General features: G+C 29.5%; 1 long non-coding RNA gene across 1 annotated transcript; it reads left to right on the top strand.

Annotated features, from left to right (window-relative positions):
* Nucleotides 1-7,880: 7,880 nt before the first annotated feature.
* LOC107451305 (uncharacterized) lies at nucleotides 7,881-15,104 on the top strand. The gene is made up of 2 exons (XR_001585052.3): nucleotides 7,881-8,174; nucleotides 14,676-15,104. It is a non-coding gene; the product is annotated as an uncharacterized lncRNA (long non-coding RNA).
* Nucleotides 15,105-16,070: the final 966 nt, after the last annotated feature.

Below are 16,070 nucleotides of genomic sequence, written 5' to 3' on the forward strand. Positions count from 1 at the left end.
AAGTATCAATGAATAAATTTTGATACAACTTTAAGTATGAATAGTTCAAGGCGGAATATTTTATAATCGTCGTTGAACTGCCAACCCAATCTTTGAGATTACGACTACTAATGTTCAACTCCATAGCCTTGTTATTTAAATCCAATACAGAAGACAAAAGAAGTCCTAGATCAAGTATTGGGAGAAATTTGGAGTCCTTCGTGGATACCTTTTTGAGGCAACTAACCCGGAAACTATGAAAACTTCCCACGGCTAGCCCAATGGCTAGGAGACTCTAACCCAGGAGTTGCCAAACTTTTTTGATCATCGACCCCTACATAATTTTTCGAAATCTCCATCGACCCCCATAAAAGTAATTTTCTGTTAATTAAAATAAAACTCTATTAGATACTGTGTTTGTACATTTATTTTATGATTTTGAACATTTATTAAAGTAATAGTACATAATGTAACAATAGTTTAATGAAAAATATATTGATGTTAAAATATAAATACCTTAATATTTATGAAATAATAAGTAATTATAAGTAAGTAGAAATAATAAGTAACTACAGATTTATTGCTTCTTAATCAATGAAATGGGTCTGCCTGGTGTTTTTTTTTTTTTTTTTTTTTTTTTTTTTTTTTTTTTTTTTTTTTTCAAGGTTTGTTATATTGGGTTCAAATTTGGTCAATTTTAATCTTAAATCCCCTCGAAACTCCACATTTAATTTATATCTGTTCTTTGTTAAGATTGAATTTACGTGACTGAAACCGGCTTCAACCATATAGGAACTTGGAAATGCTATCATAAATGGCTGAGCTATTTCGTAAAGTCTTACATATTTTTGCATTATATTCATATTTGTCCAAAATTTGCTTATTGTTAAATTTTTAAGAAACGTCTTTGCTTCAAATCCCCATAATAATTCATTAAGCTCATCTTGCAGGTTGATGTCCACGTTTTCAATTTGAGCAGAAAATGGCACAATAATCCAATCAGGGATGTCAGTGTTTTCCAAATCAACAAAACGCAGTTTAAAATCGTCGCTCAATTTTTGAAGATAACCTGTATATATTTCCAAGACTTCTTCTTTTATTTCTAATTGTCACATATCTGAAAAATACTGATAATCCTTCGACCAATCGATCCTTCTGGTTCGGATCGACCCCCAGGCTCAGATCAACCCCCGCTTATGTTAAATAGACCCCTTTGGCGACCTCTGCTCTAACCCATGATCCATCTACCATTGAGAATATTTTAAGTCAGCACTGTGATCGGTTGTGCCGGGTGCGGAATTCGTATCTATTGGCCATCACTGGGATTCGAACACTCACCTCATTGGGAGAGCTCTTTTCCCTGAGCCATACGGCTCTTCTGAGTGAAATAAGAAAAGTTGGCAGCTTTGTTATTTATAAATTGTACTTCTTTGGAGCCACTCTTGATGATGCTTTACTGTATATAAAAATAAGTGCACTCGTGTATTTATGATTTGGTTTGAATTAGGAAACAAAATGGTAATTTTCCCCTCCCAAAAATATGAATCTGTAGGGCCGAAATATTTTTGGATTTCTTTTTATTGCAGATTGAAACTTTAATGATTTTCCATAGTTTCGTGCACGTTAATATACAAAAATAAAAAGAAGAAAGTAATAAAATTAAAACCTTATGCTACCAGTAGATTGAAATGGAGAAAATAATTTTATTTTTGTCAGGCCTGAACATCATTTTCGTTATAAACTTCGTCCCCACCGAAAAGGACACTACACCCCTTCGAATTGATTTGTCCTAAGTGTTTCGTTTTAGGTTTTAAAAATAACTAAACTATTTTCTTCTTTTTATTCTACTGTTTAAATCTTATTTTTTTTGTTCTTTTTTTCTTCATTAATTTCTTAATTATTTGGATGAAGGCATAAATGCTATGGAAGTTACGCTAATGGAAGTAGTTGTACCAAACAGAAATAAATCTCATATGGAATATCATGAAATTTTATTATTTTACTTCAATATGAGTTTTGTTTTATCCATTTGTAAAGAAGAACGGGTGGTAATAGTTCATTGAAAAAAATTAGCTTTATCTCTTTTATATTGCAAGAATAAGAAGTGTTTAAGCAGAGAAAAAAAACTTACATTGTATTATAAAACTTACGTTGTATATCAAGCTCATTAGGTATGAAAAAAAATTTTAATGTCTGTAAAAAATCACACCATAATAAAAATACCAAAAGCTACTTTGATTTATGTGTGCATCTATCTTAATTTCAAAGATAAAAGCATGAAGACATAAAAACTGAAAAAGAATTTTCCAGACTTCTCCTTAATTGTTTCCCAACACCTAATGACGCAATAAGGTTCATTCCTGAACCTGAGGTAATATAACAACTCAAAGACATAATATGTCAGCTTTTTACGATGCCATGATCATCATAATTTACTGGCGCTCTAATTATCATTCAAAGACAATTTCGAAGATCGTTGTCAAACGAACGTGATCGCAATAATTAGCACCATTTTTTTTGTAATAGAAAAAGAACGATTACATATTTCTTGGAATGCGACAAATTGGCGGAAGTAAAACGATTTCGTTCACCTTTGGCGATGTTATGAATGATACGAAGACAATGTTTTTTTTTCTTCTTTTCATGAAATGTGTTTGTAGAAGTCGATCTGTATCTGTTGTCAGCACGAGCTTGTGAAAAGATGAATTGCAGCATAAGAGAAATTTTATTCATGTATTCCTAATGATTTTCACAAATCATTGATATGCTGCTTACAAAAATATAATTTTCAAGTTCAACGATTAAGGTTGATTAGAGAAATAAATTAAACAACGCCACATGAATAGATTAAACTTCTTGTTGCAAACTTGTACTTTTTTAGAAAAGTAGTTTAAAAGTGCATGGTAGAAAGTACATGGTAGTGCATGGCACGCTGTGAGGCCTAAAAAGAAGTGGAAGTTAGCACATATGTAACGCATGTATTTATATTAAAAATCTGAAATAAAACATTGCGGTAATCTGCGTGGTAAGACGCTGACTACTTAGTAAATATTTGTAACGATTTTATTTCTTACACCCAAAAAATTATTAGATTTTTCTTTCATTGATTTGCTCTTTCTCCACCCCTGCTACATTACACCTTTTTTTCACTTAGTACATTAGAAATCACACCTTTTTTTTGTCCAAAGAGGGGGGGGGGAGAGCATCCTACAAAAAAAGAATAAAATTGAAAAATTCCAATGAAACTAAAACTTTAAATTTGTTACCATTATTGTTATTAATTATGATTTCATTAAGAAAATACGAAAGATTAAAAAAATTTAAATATTCTGTACTTTTACGATAAAAAAGAGTATTTTGTTTTAAATAATAATTACTTTAGCTGAAATTTCCTCTTATATTTACATGAAATACATAAATTTTAATAAAGATATATTTCCTGTTGTTTTTAGTTGGAGTTCTTTGCTCCCTTCAGTGATAACATTCTTTTTTAGGAGCATCTTATTGAGGAGTCAATTTGCCAAAAAGCACATCTTATCAATTGCCAAGAACGCCATATTTTTGAACGCCACTGAAATCATGGCAATTCTATGTAATATTTATATGTTTAATAGTACTAACATATACAGTAAGTGTTTTAGAAATCAATCTTCGTTGATTTGAAAGTAGAATCTCAAACTATTTTTTAAAATATATACAACATGCTTAAAAACATAAGGGAAATAAATAACGAATAATCTGGTAACTTCTTTTCTTAATGAAGGAAGCTCATATAATCTAGCTATAATCTTTCTAAAGCAAGAAAATTGGATCGATTATTGTATCAGAACTAATACCTACTTGTTTCATCTAACTAGGGATAATATTCGTATATTAGTAAATTAATAATCCGTAATTAGTAACGTTCTACATCGAAAAATCGTAAGTTTTAATCGTTTTGAGTGTAACTTAACAAACAACTTTAAATTGCGCAAGAACTGCAATACTCAGAAACTTGAAATTACAAAGGTGTATAGAAATATGTACACAAAGTACGATGGAATGGAGAAAAAAATCAACATTTGATAATTATTTAGAGAATTATTTACTATTAAACTTGTAATATACTACGTCGGCTGCCCTGTAAGCCGCAGAAATGCAAGCACAGAGTTGAAAGTTGGTATGTTTAAGGAGTCATATTTTCTTTATACGAGTTTTTTTAAACAAATTCTTATTCGTTCGAAAGTTATCGCAATTGTAATATGATTTTTCTTTGGAATTGTTTATAATTTTTTGCTTCACGTTGCATTTTGTTTCATTTCTGTAAAAATCATAAGGCTTAGAAATTTGAAATTAGGAAGTTGTGCAAAAAATGTGCAAGGAGTACGAGGGAATAGAATAATTTCAGATTTTTTCTAGAATTATAAACTGATAAAATTGTTGTAAAAAATATCATGCGCGCTGATCTACACTCCGCTGAAATGCAATAACAGTGTTGAAGCTTAAAAAGCAGATAGGGCGATTTCCGTTCCGAAACCTCATTCAAGTTTTTTTTTCTTTCGAAATTCCAATCTGTTGGAAAGTTATTGCAGTTTTAAAGGTTTTTAATAAGAACTATTTATCGGGCCGGGATTACCTGGTCGGTAGGGCATCGGACTCATGAGAATAGGGGTTCGAATCTAGCCAACCGAAGAATCCCCGTGTATTAAATGGTGACTGGTGCAAGTTAAACCGGTCGAAGTCACAAAGTCCTCCAAGTTCCCATAACAAATAAATACATCTGGGGGTACTGATCCAGGAGTTTCCTTGTCTTCTGGATTGAATTCAAAATTGCAAGGCTACGTAGTTGAACATTGGTAGTCGTAAACTCAAAATTTGTGTCGGATGTTCAATGATTGTTATAAAAATAAGATAACTATTTATCCATTGTCGTGGAAAAATTAATTTAACTCTCTTAAGATCTTTATAGTATAAGTTCTATCTAGACTTGATATCTAAAATAAGAAACCATTGAATAAATAAAATTAAAATACGAAAAAGAGATTAGACGTTGCCAAACATATATTTTTACATTTATATCAAAATTGAGACTTAAGAGAGATAAAAACTGCTTCAAATTTGAACAATATTAGATTAACATTTTAAATTGTTAACAATTAAAATTATTTCTCATTTATTACTTCTTATTGTCACGCATTCTGTATTCCTCCGTATTTTCAGGTACATTTATTTTCATACTCAATTAATCGTTCGTTTTTTTACCAGTAAAATATTAACAAAATGTTCTATTACAAAATTGTAATAAATATATATTCGATATAAAAAAATTTTCTTTAGAAATAAATCGGTTTTTAAGAGGGAAAAAAGATGAAAAATTTTGTCCAGTAATACTTTTGTTAAGAGATAGTGAATACTCATACCCTTGTCAGTTAATCTGTTAAAAATAAAGCACTCCCTCAATCTGCAGTTTGTCGGTCAAAAGGAGTTATAAAAGTTTTATCTCCACGGCTTCGCTTCCTAATAATTTTTATTATTGCATAAGTCGAATTTTTATTTATAAATGCTATTTTAATTCATAATTTAAAAAATGGTCTCTAAACGTGATCAATTTATTCCCTTTCTGTCGAGGAATAAAAGTTCAATCTTTCTAAGCTTTTCACATTATGAAACAAATCAATTGCTTTACAATTGGTTTTGTAACGAAGAGATTCTCCGGAAATTAATTTGTATATTTTTACTACACAAAGCATTCAACAATAGCTAGTCAACAATAGTATAGATCACTTTTGAAATTTATGAGAAAATATATGTGCATGATGTCTCTTTCAAACAAGTGATTGAAGTTATTTCATTCATAAATATGGTTTTTTAACTATAAATAACTGGATATGAACTATGGAATGGTCAAAATAAAATATTCCCCGCTCATCTAGATCTAGATAGTAATAAAATAATTTGATTTGTGAGTTCAGATTCTATTTCCGATATTAGTGTATTTTGTTTGAGGCTTTCGACTGCTAGGTAGTCCTGCGATGTACTTGCCTCTTTAAATTGATTCTGATACCTTAAGTGGCATGTCTCGGAGTGATTGTTTCGTCTTTATGGTTTGAGATTCGATACCCGATATTAGTGCGTTTTGTCATAAATTGGCAGCCTTCCATTATCACAGGGTAAGACCCAACGTACTTACGTCTTTAAATTGATTTTGATATTTTAAGCTACATTTTTCAGAGTGTTTGTTTTTCTTTAGATATTCAAATTGTATATCCAATATTTGTGTATTTTGTTTGATGCTCTCGAGTGCCAGGTTGTCCGTCCTGACGCACTTACCCGTTTAAATCGATTCTGGTGCCTTTAACAGTATTTCTAGGAGGATTTGTTTCTTCTTTATGGATTCAGATTCTATTTCCAATATGTATCTTGACATGAATTTGTTGCTTCCGATTGCCCAGGTAGTTCGTCCTGGCGTACTTATCTCTTTAAATCGATTCTGATAACTTAAGTAGCATTTAACGAAGTATTTGTTTCTTTTTAATGAATTCAGATTCTATTTCCATTATTGCTTCACAAACTAGCCGCCTTTTTCAAAATTTTGAAAAATTACCAAACACTTGTTTATTTTCCTAATGGCTTGTTGTTTCAATTTCAAGACAAAAAGAGTAACTCATTGTATATATTTGATTGAAATGTAGACAAAAAGAAGTCCGAATTAGACTACAATCATTGGGTATGCAATACTCATGGCTTGAAATGCATGTGTGGATACCTATTGATTGCAAGAAAGTCTGACATTTCTCCGCTAGTTTCATGCCTTGGGATGTAGAAAACGGTGACTTCAGTGTTTCTTAAAATCTCTTTAAGATTCTATATTTGACAAACATTTGCCACGTAGATACAAGAGCAACAATAGTTAAATAATTTATTCATCGGTTTTGCCTAAAATCATTATTCGTTTTGTTATTTCAATTGTTCGGTTTAAGATACATGAAGAAATTCACATAGTTTATTTACATGCAGTTTTTTTTTAAAAAAATTGAACTAAAAGGCTGGTTTTAAATCCTTTGGATCAAAATTAAATTTCCTTTAACTCCAATACTCTTTTTTCACCATGTTTCAATAAAGTAAATACCAAGGTGTTTAAAAAAAATTCTTTATTATATCAGAATTATGTTCGTAATTTATATCGCGGGTATATTGCCTAAAGTGACCGAGTCTCGTGTAAAAATATTTATTCCTTTATTTTATTTATATTTGGCCGTTTCCCTTCTTTCAGTATTATTTACTTCCAAAAAGGCTGTAGAATTCATTTTACTTTTTTTTTTTAAATTTTCATTTCAGTGATCAATGGAGTGGATATGAAATTGCTCATCATTATATTGTGACATCGTAATTTTGGGAACATTTATTAAAAATTTCCTCGTTAAAACCGGAATCTCGTTAAATCAAAGTAAGCTATGAATGAGTTGGACTAAGTCTTCCTTTCTGAATTTTATCATACATTTATAAAAAATGCTAAAAAAATATTCTTTTCAAAGTGTTCTCAAGTTTGTTAATTTATCCATCAGTTACTTTCAGTTTTGATTCAGAATTTAGCATATCACTTTTGATGCATAAATTACACCGGTGAATGACTCCAAAAATCAAAACCGGGGTAAAAGTATTTGAGTTTGGAAAAATAAAAATTGAATCTCATAAATCATCGCTTTAGAATCCTGTCACCATGGAAATACTCACAGACGTCATAAATTGTGACAAACACAGCAACGCGTGCCGTATGCATAAGTGAAAGAAAAAATTCAAATTAGGGTTCAGGCTAAACTAAATAAATAAATAAAATATTCTATTCGAAATGGCTTGTTTACGGCCAACCGCATAATGACAGAGATACACCCCTTGTTGCTACAGAACAGTGAAATGCATACTACTGACACACATCAAGTTCGGGGGCCCCAGGTCACAAAAAATGATCTTCCGGAAGAAAAAGTGGAGTTGAGAGAGCACACAGGAAACAGTTGTAATTCATTCTGTATTATCAAACGATTATTCTTTTTAAGCATTCACTTATTTTAATGTTTTATTCGAACTTTTCTCTTATGGGGGGAGAAGAAAGGTTTTTTGGAAATGTAGGTTGGGCGACACTCTATATAAATGGGTGAATGTTCACTCGGAGCTGATACTTCTTATTTGCAAACGTTGAATATTATTCTAGCCTCTAGGTGAGTAGCATTCTACCGATATAATATTTTAAATTATTAGAGTCTAAATAATCTGCATGAATTATAACATATTACGTTTATTAATGATAGAAGCTTGATTTTTATTATATAACTCAGAATTCAATATATCTTTGTCATTAATTAGAGTTACTTTTACTATTATAATTATCGACATTCTCATAATTTTTCATGTACTTAAATAGTGAAAAATATGAGTTTAAGCTATGGTACTTCCTTTCACTTATGGTTTAAAAGAACCTTTAATCATTTATGGTTTAAAAGAACCTTCAATCACTTATGGTTTAAAAGAACCTTTAGAACTATTTAGAAAATATTTTTTTAAGCTAAATAAATTCATAACATATTTAATTTTCATCAAAAACTAATAACAAATATTTGTAAATTAAAAAAAATAATGATGAAGAGTTAAAACTTTAAACAATTAATTATAAATAATTAATTATAAACAATATTTAAATTAAAATATTTAAACAATATAAACAATATTAAAATTAAAAAAATATTTTTAATCTTTTTTGTTTAAAATACAAATTGAGTGAAGTTTTTAAATCAATAATGTCTTAGAAAATCATTGTTTTCTTTAGAACAGTTTATTTATTTGAAAAAATTGCAATTTTATGATTTTTTTTCCATTGTTCTCTTCCCAATGAAATTTGCATTTGGAAATTTAAATTAAATTAAATATATTTTTTTGATAAAAAAATAATCCCTTAGATATATAAATAAATAATATTCGAAATTGAGGTTCAGAAATAATCATGGAAATTTAAAATTAAAAGACAAAACTAAAAGTTAAAAAATTAAGCAAATCTAAAAGATTAAAATCTAATTATGTAAATTTAAAAAATTAATTATAACCTTTTTCATTAAAATTTTATTTTGAAAGATTGTTTGTAAAAAATACAAGCTAAATTAGTTAAGCTTATTAACTAAAAAGTTCTTTAATTAATGCATTACAAAATCATAATCATTAGGCTATACAGTTTATTTGCTTGACGAAGATGAAATATTTTAATTTTTGTGTTACATAACTGTGACACAATGAAATTCTCATTCAACCATTTACATTAAATCATATTTATTTTGCGATTAAAAAAGCGACCTAATGATTAATTTAATATGTTCTGCTGCATTTATTTTAACACACTTTTTCGTTTATTCAACTTTACTAAAGTAAAATTTCTCATATAATATATTTGTTTTTTTTTTCGCCAATTAAATCATGAGTATTTTTTCATTATGTCTTATTAATTAAACATTCTGTATTGTTTGCAAGAAATACAATCTGAATTAATTAAGCTCATTAGTTAGAAGGTTCTTGAATTAATGTGTTACAAATTCATAATCACTAAGTTATACAGTTTATTTGTTTAACGAAGATGAAATATTGTAATTTTTGTGTTACATCACTGTGACGCAATAAAATTCTCTTTCAAACATTTACATCAAATCATATATATTTCAAGATGAAAAAAGCTCCCTAATGACATATTTCGATTAATTTATATGTTCTGTTGCACTTCCTTTAGCACACTTTATCGCTTATTCAACCTTTCTAAAGTAAAATTTCTCGTAAAATACGTTTTTTTTTTTTTTTTTTGGCCAAGTTTAATTTTTATTAAATCATATATATTTTTTTCATTATGTGTTATTCATTAGCGATAATTTTGCGAATGTTCATTTGAATTTTTACATGTTATAAATCTTTAAGACATTTTTCATAAAAATAAAATCTGCAATATCAGAGAATAAAATTTATAACTTCGTTCACGAAGTAGGCGGGAGAAATTTTGACGAATCAGAATCTAACGCTTCCTCCTGTCCCCCCCCCCACCAACGCGAGAAACCGCGTGTATAAAAATGCTTAATTTTTATTTGAATGTTTAATTAAACCTTAAGTCCCAAAAATAAATTATTTAATGTAAAAAAATATTTTTGTGGATAAATTGAACATTCTTTCGAATTAGGCTAATACCTAATTTATATAAAATAAGGAGTGTATGTAAAAATGTAATTTTCTGCTGAGATGTTTCTAAAATTTTATCTCAGAACCTGATCCCACCTAAAAAATATTTGCTATAATCAATGAAAACAATACTCCGTTTTAAAATATATTATATGCTGAACCCACTAATTTCGCTAAATAAATGTATTATTTAAAATGAACTTTAAACCATTTTGTTGTGTTGTATATAAATAGTCGCATATATAGTGAAATACACTTGCTTATGCACTCTTATCGTCTTGTTCCCATATTTTTGAGGCAAGATATCCACATTAAGGTAGTTTTGCAGAGCACATACATTGCACTTTTAATGCTTATTGAAATATCACAACCAGACTTTCACATAAACATAAAAACATTACTACCTATGATATATTTACGAAATAATTCAAATAATGGGATATTCAAATAATGGGGCATTCAAATAATAGGAATTCATAAGAGGGAAGCACCCCTAGCCGCATACGATGACATTTCCGACTTCTATACAATATTAATCCTGATGATTTGCTTTAACTTCCTTAGAAGTTTGTGGCAACTTTTATGCTACCTCCATACATAGCGTTTACATACATAACGTTTATACATAACGTCATACGTAACGTTCTTAAATTTGTACATTTCGCCAAAAAATATACTAAAATGTAATTTACAAAAAAAAACTGTAGTTTGGAGAGAGAAACCAATTGCAGTATTAAAATCAGCAATATAAAAGAATCTAAGAACTGTAAAAAAATCTCATGCGACAGAATACAGGAAAAAAAAATATTCTCAGAGTAATCAATAAAATTTTCAAGAAATGCTCTTCATGTTTTAATAAAAAATATAATTAAACAATAAGCAATAATAACAAAGAATAATAATAATAAGAGTCAATCAGTATTCCTACAGACAAAGAAAATTTGACAAAATATCGTATCAGCCTCCTTCATTCAAAGCCTACTGTAAACTATTTAGAGAAAGTAAATTTAAAACTTTTTTTTCTCTCATTTGACCACCAGTGTAACGTTTGATGAACAGGCAAACGCTTATAAGGAGCTGAATCTATATAATAAAATAAAAATTTAAGTAACTATAAATTTTAACAGGTTAAAAAAATGTGAAAATAATTCTTCTTTTGTAACACCTGAAACGAAAAACTTAGAAGGCATCCCTCCCGAAAATCCTGGAGGGGAATTTTCAACAGTGATAAACCCTTTTGGAAAAGGCAATTTTTAAAATTTTTATTTGATTAATTTTTTTCCTTCTTTTTAGTTTTATGCTTGTAAGTTTGTTCGTAGTNCTCGTCTTGAATCCTTTATATTTCACCATAAAAAAAGCTCCCTAATGACATATTTCGATTAATTTATATGTTCTGCTGCATTTCTTTTAACACACTTTATCGCTTATTCAACCTTACTAAAGTAAAATTTCTCATATAATATGTTTGTTTCTTCGCCAAATTTAATTTTTATTAAATCATGAGTATTTTTTCGTTAAGTCTTATTAATTAAAGATTCTGTATTGTTTTCAAGAAATACAAGCTAAATTAATTAAGCTCATTAGTTAAAAGGTTCTTGAATTAATGAGTTACAAATTCATAATCATTGAGTTATACAGTTTATTTACTTAACAAAGATGAAATATTGTAATTTTTGTGTTCCATCTCTGTGACACAATAAAATTCTCATTCAAACATTTATATCAAATCATGTATATTTCAAGATGAAAAAGCTCCCTAATGACATATTTCGATTAATTTATATGTTCTGCTGCATTTTCTTTAGCGCACTTTATCGCTTATTCAACATTACTAAAGTAAAATTTCTCGTATAATATGTTTTTTTTTGCCAAGTTTAATTTTTATTAAATCATATGAATTTTTTTCATAATGTGTTATTAATTAGTGATACTTTTCCGAATATTCGTTTGAATTTTTGCATGTTATAAATCTTTAGTACATTTTTCACGAAAATTAAATCTGCAATATCAGAGAATAAAATTTATAACTTCGTTCACAAAGAAGGCGGGTGAAATTTTGACGAATCGGGTTCTCCCCAACGCAAGGAACCGTGTCTATAAAAATGCTTAAATATTTATTTGAATGATTAATTAATCTTTAAGTCCCCAAAATAAATAATTTAACAAAAAATATTTTGGCGGATAAATTAAGCATTCTTTCGAATTATGCTAATTTGTATAGAATAAGGAGTGTTTGTAAAAATGTAATTTTTTGCTAATAATTTTTTGTTTTTAAATTTCATCCCAGAACCTGATCCTCCTAAAAAATATTTGTTATAATCAGTGAAAATAATACTCCGTTTTAAAATATTTTATGCTTGTACCTACTAATTCCGCTAAATAAATGTTTTATTTAAAATGAACTTTAAACCATTTTGTTGCGTTGTATATAAATAGTCGCGAATATTATAGTGAAATACACTTATTTATGCACTCTTATGTTCTTGTTCCCATATTTATGCGGCAAGATATCCGCATTAAGATAGTTTTACAGCACATACATTGCACTTTTAATGCTTATTGAAATATCACAATTAGACTTTCATATAAACATAAAAACATTACTACCTACGATATATTTACGAAATAATTCAAATAATAGGATATTCAAATAAAGGGGTATTCGAATAATAGGAATTCATAAGAGGGAAGCGCCCCTAGCCGCATACAATGACATTTCCGACTTCGATACAATTTTAATCCTGGTGATTTGCTTTAACGATTATACATAACGTCATACGTAACGTTTTTAAATTTGTACATTTCGCCAAAAAATATACTAAAATGTAATTTACAAAAAAAAATAAAACTGTAGCTTGCAGAGAGAAACCAACTGCAGAATTAAAATCAGCAATATAAAAGAATCTAAGAACTGTAAAAAAATCTCATGCGACAGAATACAAAAAAAAAAAATATTCTCAGAGTAATCAATAAAATTTTCAAAAAATGCTCTTCATGTTTCAATAAAAAATCTAATTAAACAAAAATAATAATAATAAGAGTCAATTAGTATTCCTACTGACAAAGAAAATTTGACAAAATATCGTATCAGCCTCCTACATTCAAAGCCTACTGTAGACTATTTAGAGAAAGCAAATTTTAAATTTTTTTCTCTCAATTGACCATCAGTGCAACGTTTGACGAGCAGGCAAACGTTTATATGGTGTTGAATCTATATAATAAAATAAAAATTTAAGTAACTACAAATTTTAAAAGGTTAAAAAAAATATGAAAATAATTCTCTTTTTGTAACACCTAAAACGAAAAACTTCGAAAGCATCCCTCCCGAAAATTCAGGAAGGGAATTTTTAACAGTGATAAGCCCTTTTAGAAAACGCAATTTTTAAAATTTTTATTTGATTAATTTTTTTCCTTCTTTTTAGTTTCATGCTTGTAAGTTTGTTTTTAGTCTGTTTGTTTGCAGTCTGTCAATTAGTCTGTTAAACTAATCTGAAATAAGACGAAATTTTGATTGATGATAAATTCCCTTTTGCAATTGTATCGTGATATCTGCTTAATATGATTTGAAAAAAATTGAAACTTCCATTTTCATCTAGTACAGAGCTACAGTCGAGATTTAAATGCTCTAGCTAGTCAGACAGTTATCTAAATTTCGATTATAAGATTTCATCTTCTCATAGAAAAGAGAAAGTCATAAATCACTTTGAATTGTCATTAAGTCTTGGAGAATAATAGTACTGTGGCGTAACTACCACTACGAATATTAAACATCAATTCACTGGTATATAAGACATGCCAACTTGTTTCAATCAAGAGGTACCTTTTGATAGATGAAGGTTGGCATGGTCGATAACTCCGCCCCCCCCACATTGGTGACCCGGACGTGATTTGATCAAGCAGTATCGCCTACTTCGATGGATGATTCACATTGAACAGTTGACTTGCTACTTGTGCTAGCGGCATCATCCACCTCCTCATGCTGTTGCTACCCAGTCTCGTCTCGATTTAACACAACGTCGGCCTACATACACTCAACTGCTAATGGCAACACAGGAGCGACTACGACTGTGAAGTTAATACACCTCTCACTTTCAGCACTCAAGCACCCAGTGACTCTCTCCCGGTCTTTCACAAGTGCAGCAACCAGTGGTGTCTGTTCATCGAATTCTATATCTGATAAAATTCTGGTGGGGGAGTTTTGTGGCGTAACTACCACTACGAATATTAAACATCAATTCACTGGTATATAAGACTTGCTGACTTGATTCAATCAAGAGGTACCTTTTGACAGATGAAGGTTGACATGGTCGATAACTCCGCCCCTCACAGTAACGATAATTTGTTTACGCGTTATTTTCTTCATATAACAACGACGGGAAATGGATTTTGGTCAGATGTCTTTTATAATTTGAGGTTGTTATTTTAATGGACTGTTAAAAACATACTATTTATACAAAACCTTTATGCATATTTTTGTTTTTGTTTTTCTAATTGGAAAAAAAATGTCGTTACAGATTCTGTTAAGATAGTCGATCAGAGATGAAGGTTTTCTTCCTTGCTCTTTTCTTGTTCGCCCTCGCAAGTCAATACTGGCTGGCAGTTGAGGCTCAAGGCTCACCCAACACCCAGAGATTCTCAGCACGAGTGGACCAAATGATTTGCCAAACAGGGTGCCGAGTCCTCTCCGACTCCCACAGAGACGGATGCTGCAAAAAATACCACTATAGCAGATGCTGCTAAAAAGGATGCCAAAAGGACGTGGAGAAGAGATTCGCACCCGGTCACTTGTATTTATAGCCAAAGTATTTCATTTCTAAATGGGTGGCGTATTTATATTCATTGAACTCTGTTTGGGGCTTTGTTATACATAGCAGTTCCCTCTCTGTAAACGTATCGCGTATAACGTTCTGTAAATAAAAATGTTGTGGTTTTAGTTTATTATACTTTCTGTTTTATTATTGCTTAGAGTTTTGACTTATAAAATGCATAATATGAACCAGAAGCATAGTATATATTGCTCAAATATTTCTAAATCCTTTAAAATAGATTCTTATCATTTTGTATTTTCCGGCTTACCATTTACAACGCAGTTATCTGACAATTTCTTTTTACAGTATATTTTATAATAACCACCTAATTATTAACTATAGTAAAAAAAAACTAAGGACATAAGGTTTTACGAATAATATTAAAGCGAGAAAGAAAAAAAAATCATTTTCAAACACTGACCAATCACCATTTAGTTCAGTATGGGGAACGGAAGGATTGAAATCATCAATGATGCTACTAATTTTTTTACTTTCTTTCTGCTTCTCTTTTTTTTTTTTTTTTACATAAATTTTGTTTCTGAATTTTAAAGAAAAAAATCGTAGATTTAAAGAATTACAAGATGTTCCAGTTAATGATTGGAAATATCTATGCAATTGAAAATTAAAAAATTTTCTTCAGTTGCATTGAATGTCCGATGTAGCGGTGTTTTTCACATAGCATTAATATGTAAAAAGATTCTTTTAGAAATACTTTGATTCATTTAATTTGTTTTCGAACATTTTCTCACTTTCTTTTTCCCTTTAATTCAAGTTTCACGTTGTTGCTGTTTTTTAAGCACACTAAAATTCAAATTTTTAAATTTCAACATGATGATGGATGCAACACTTAATAGCTTAACACGTCACTTAACACACAGTCACACCATTTAACGGCGTTCAGTCATTTTCAATTCGTCTCAAGTTACCCTTTCTTCTGGAGTTATCGGAAATGAGTAACTTAAATTCATTAAGAATTTTTCAAATCATAACTAGAGCTCCGACTAATTCAGGTTGGCCATTGTTTAAGTTTATAGCTGCCAAAGCCAGTGTTTTCGACCATACAGATTTTTTATATTCTATTTTAAATATTTATTTATCATG

Source organism: Parasteatoda tepidariorum, chromosome 5 (assembly GCF_043381705.1).
Source record: "Parasteatoda tepidariorum isolate YZ-2023 chromosome 5, CAS_Ptep_4.0, whole genome shotgun sequence".
In the NCBI taxonomy this organism is placed as follows: Eukaryota; Metazoa; Arthropoda; class Arachnida; order Araneae; family Theridiidae; genus Parasteatoda; species Parasteatoda tepidariorum.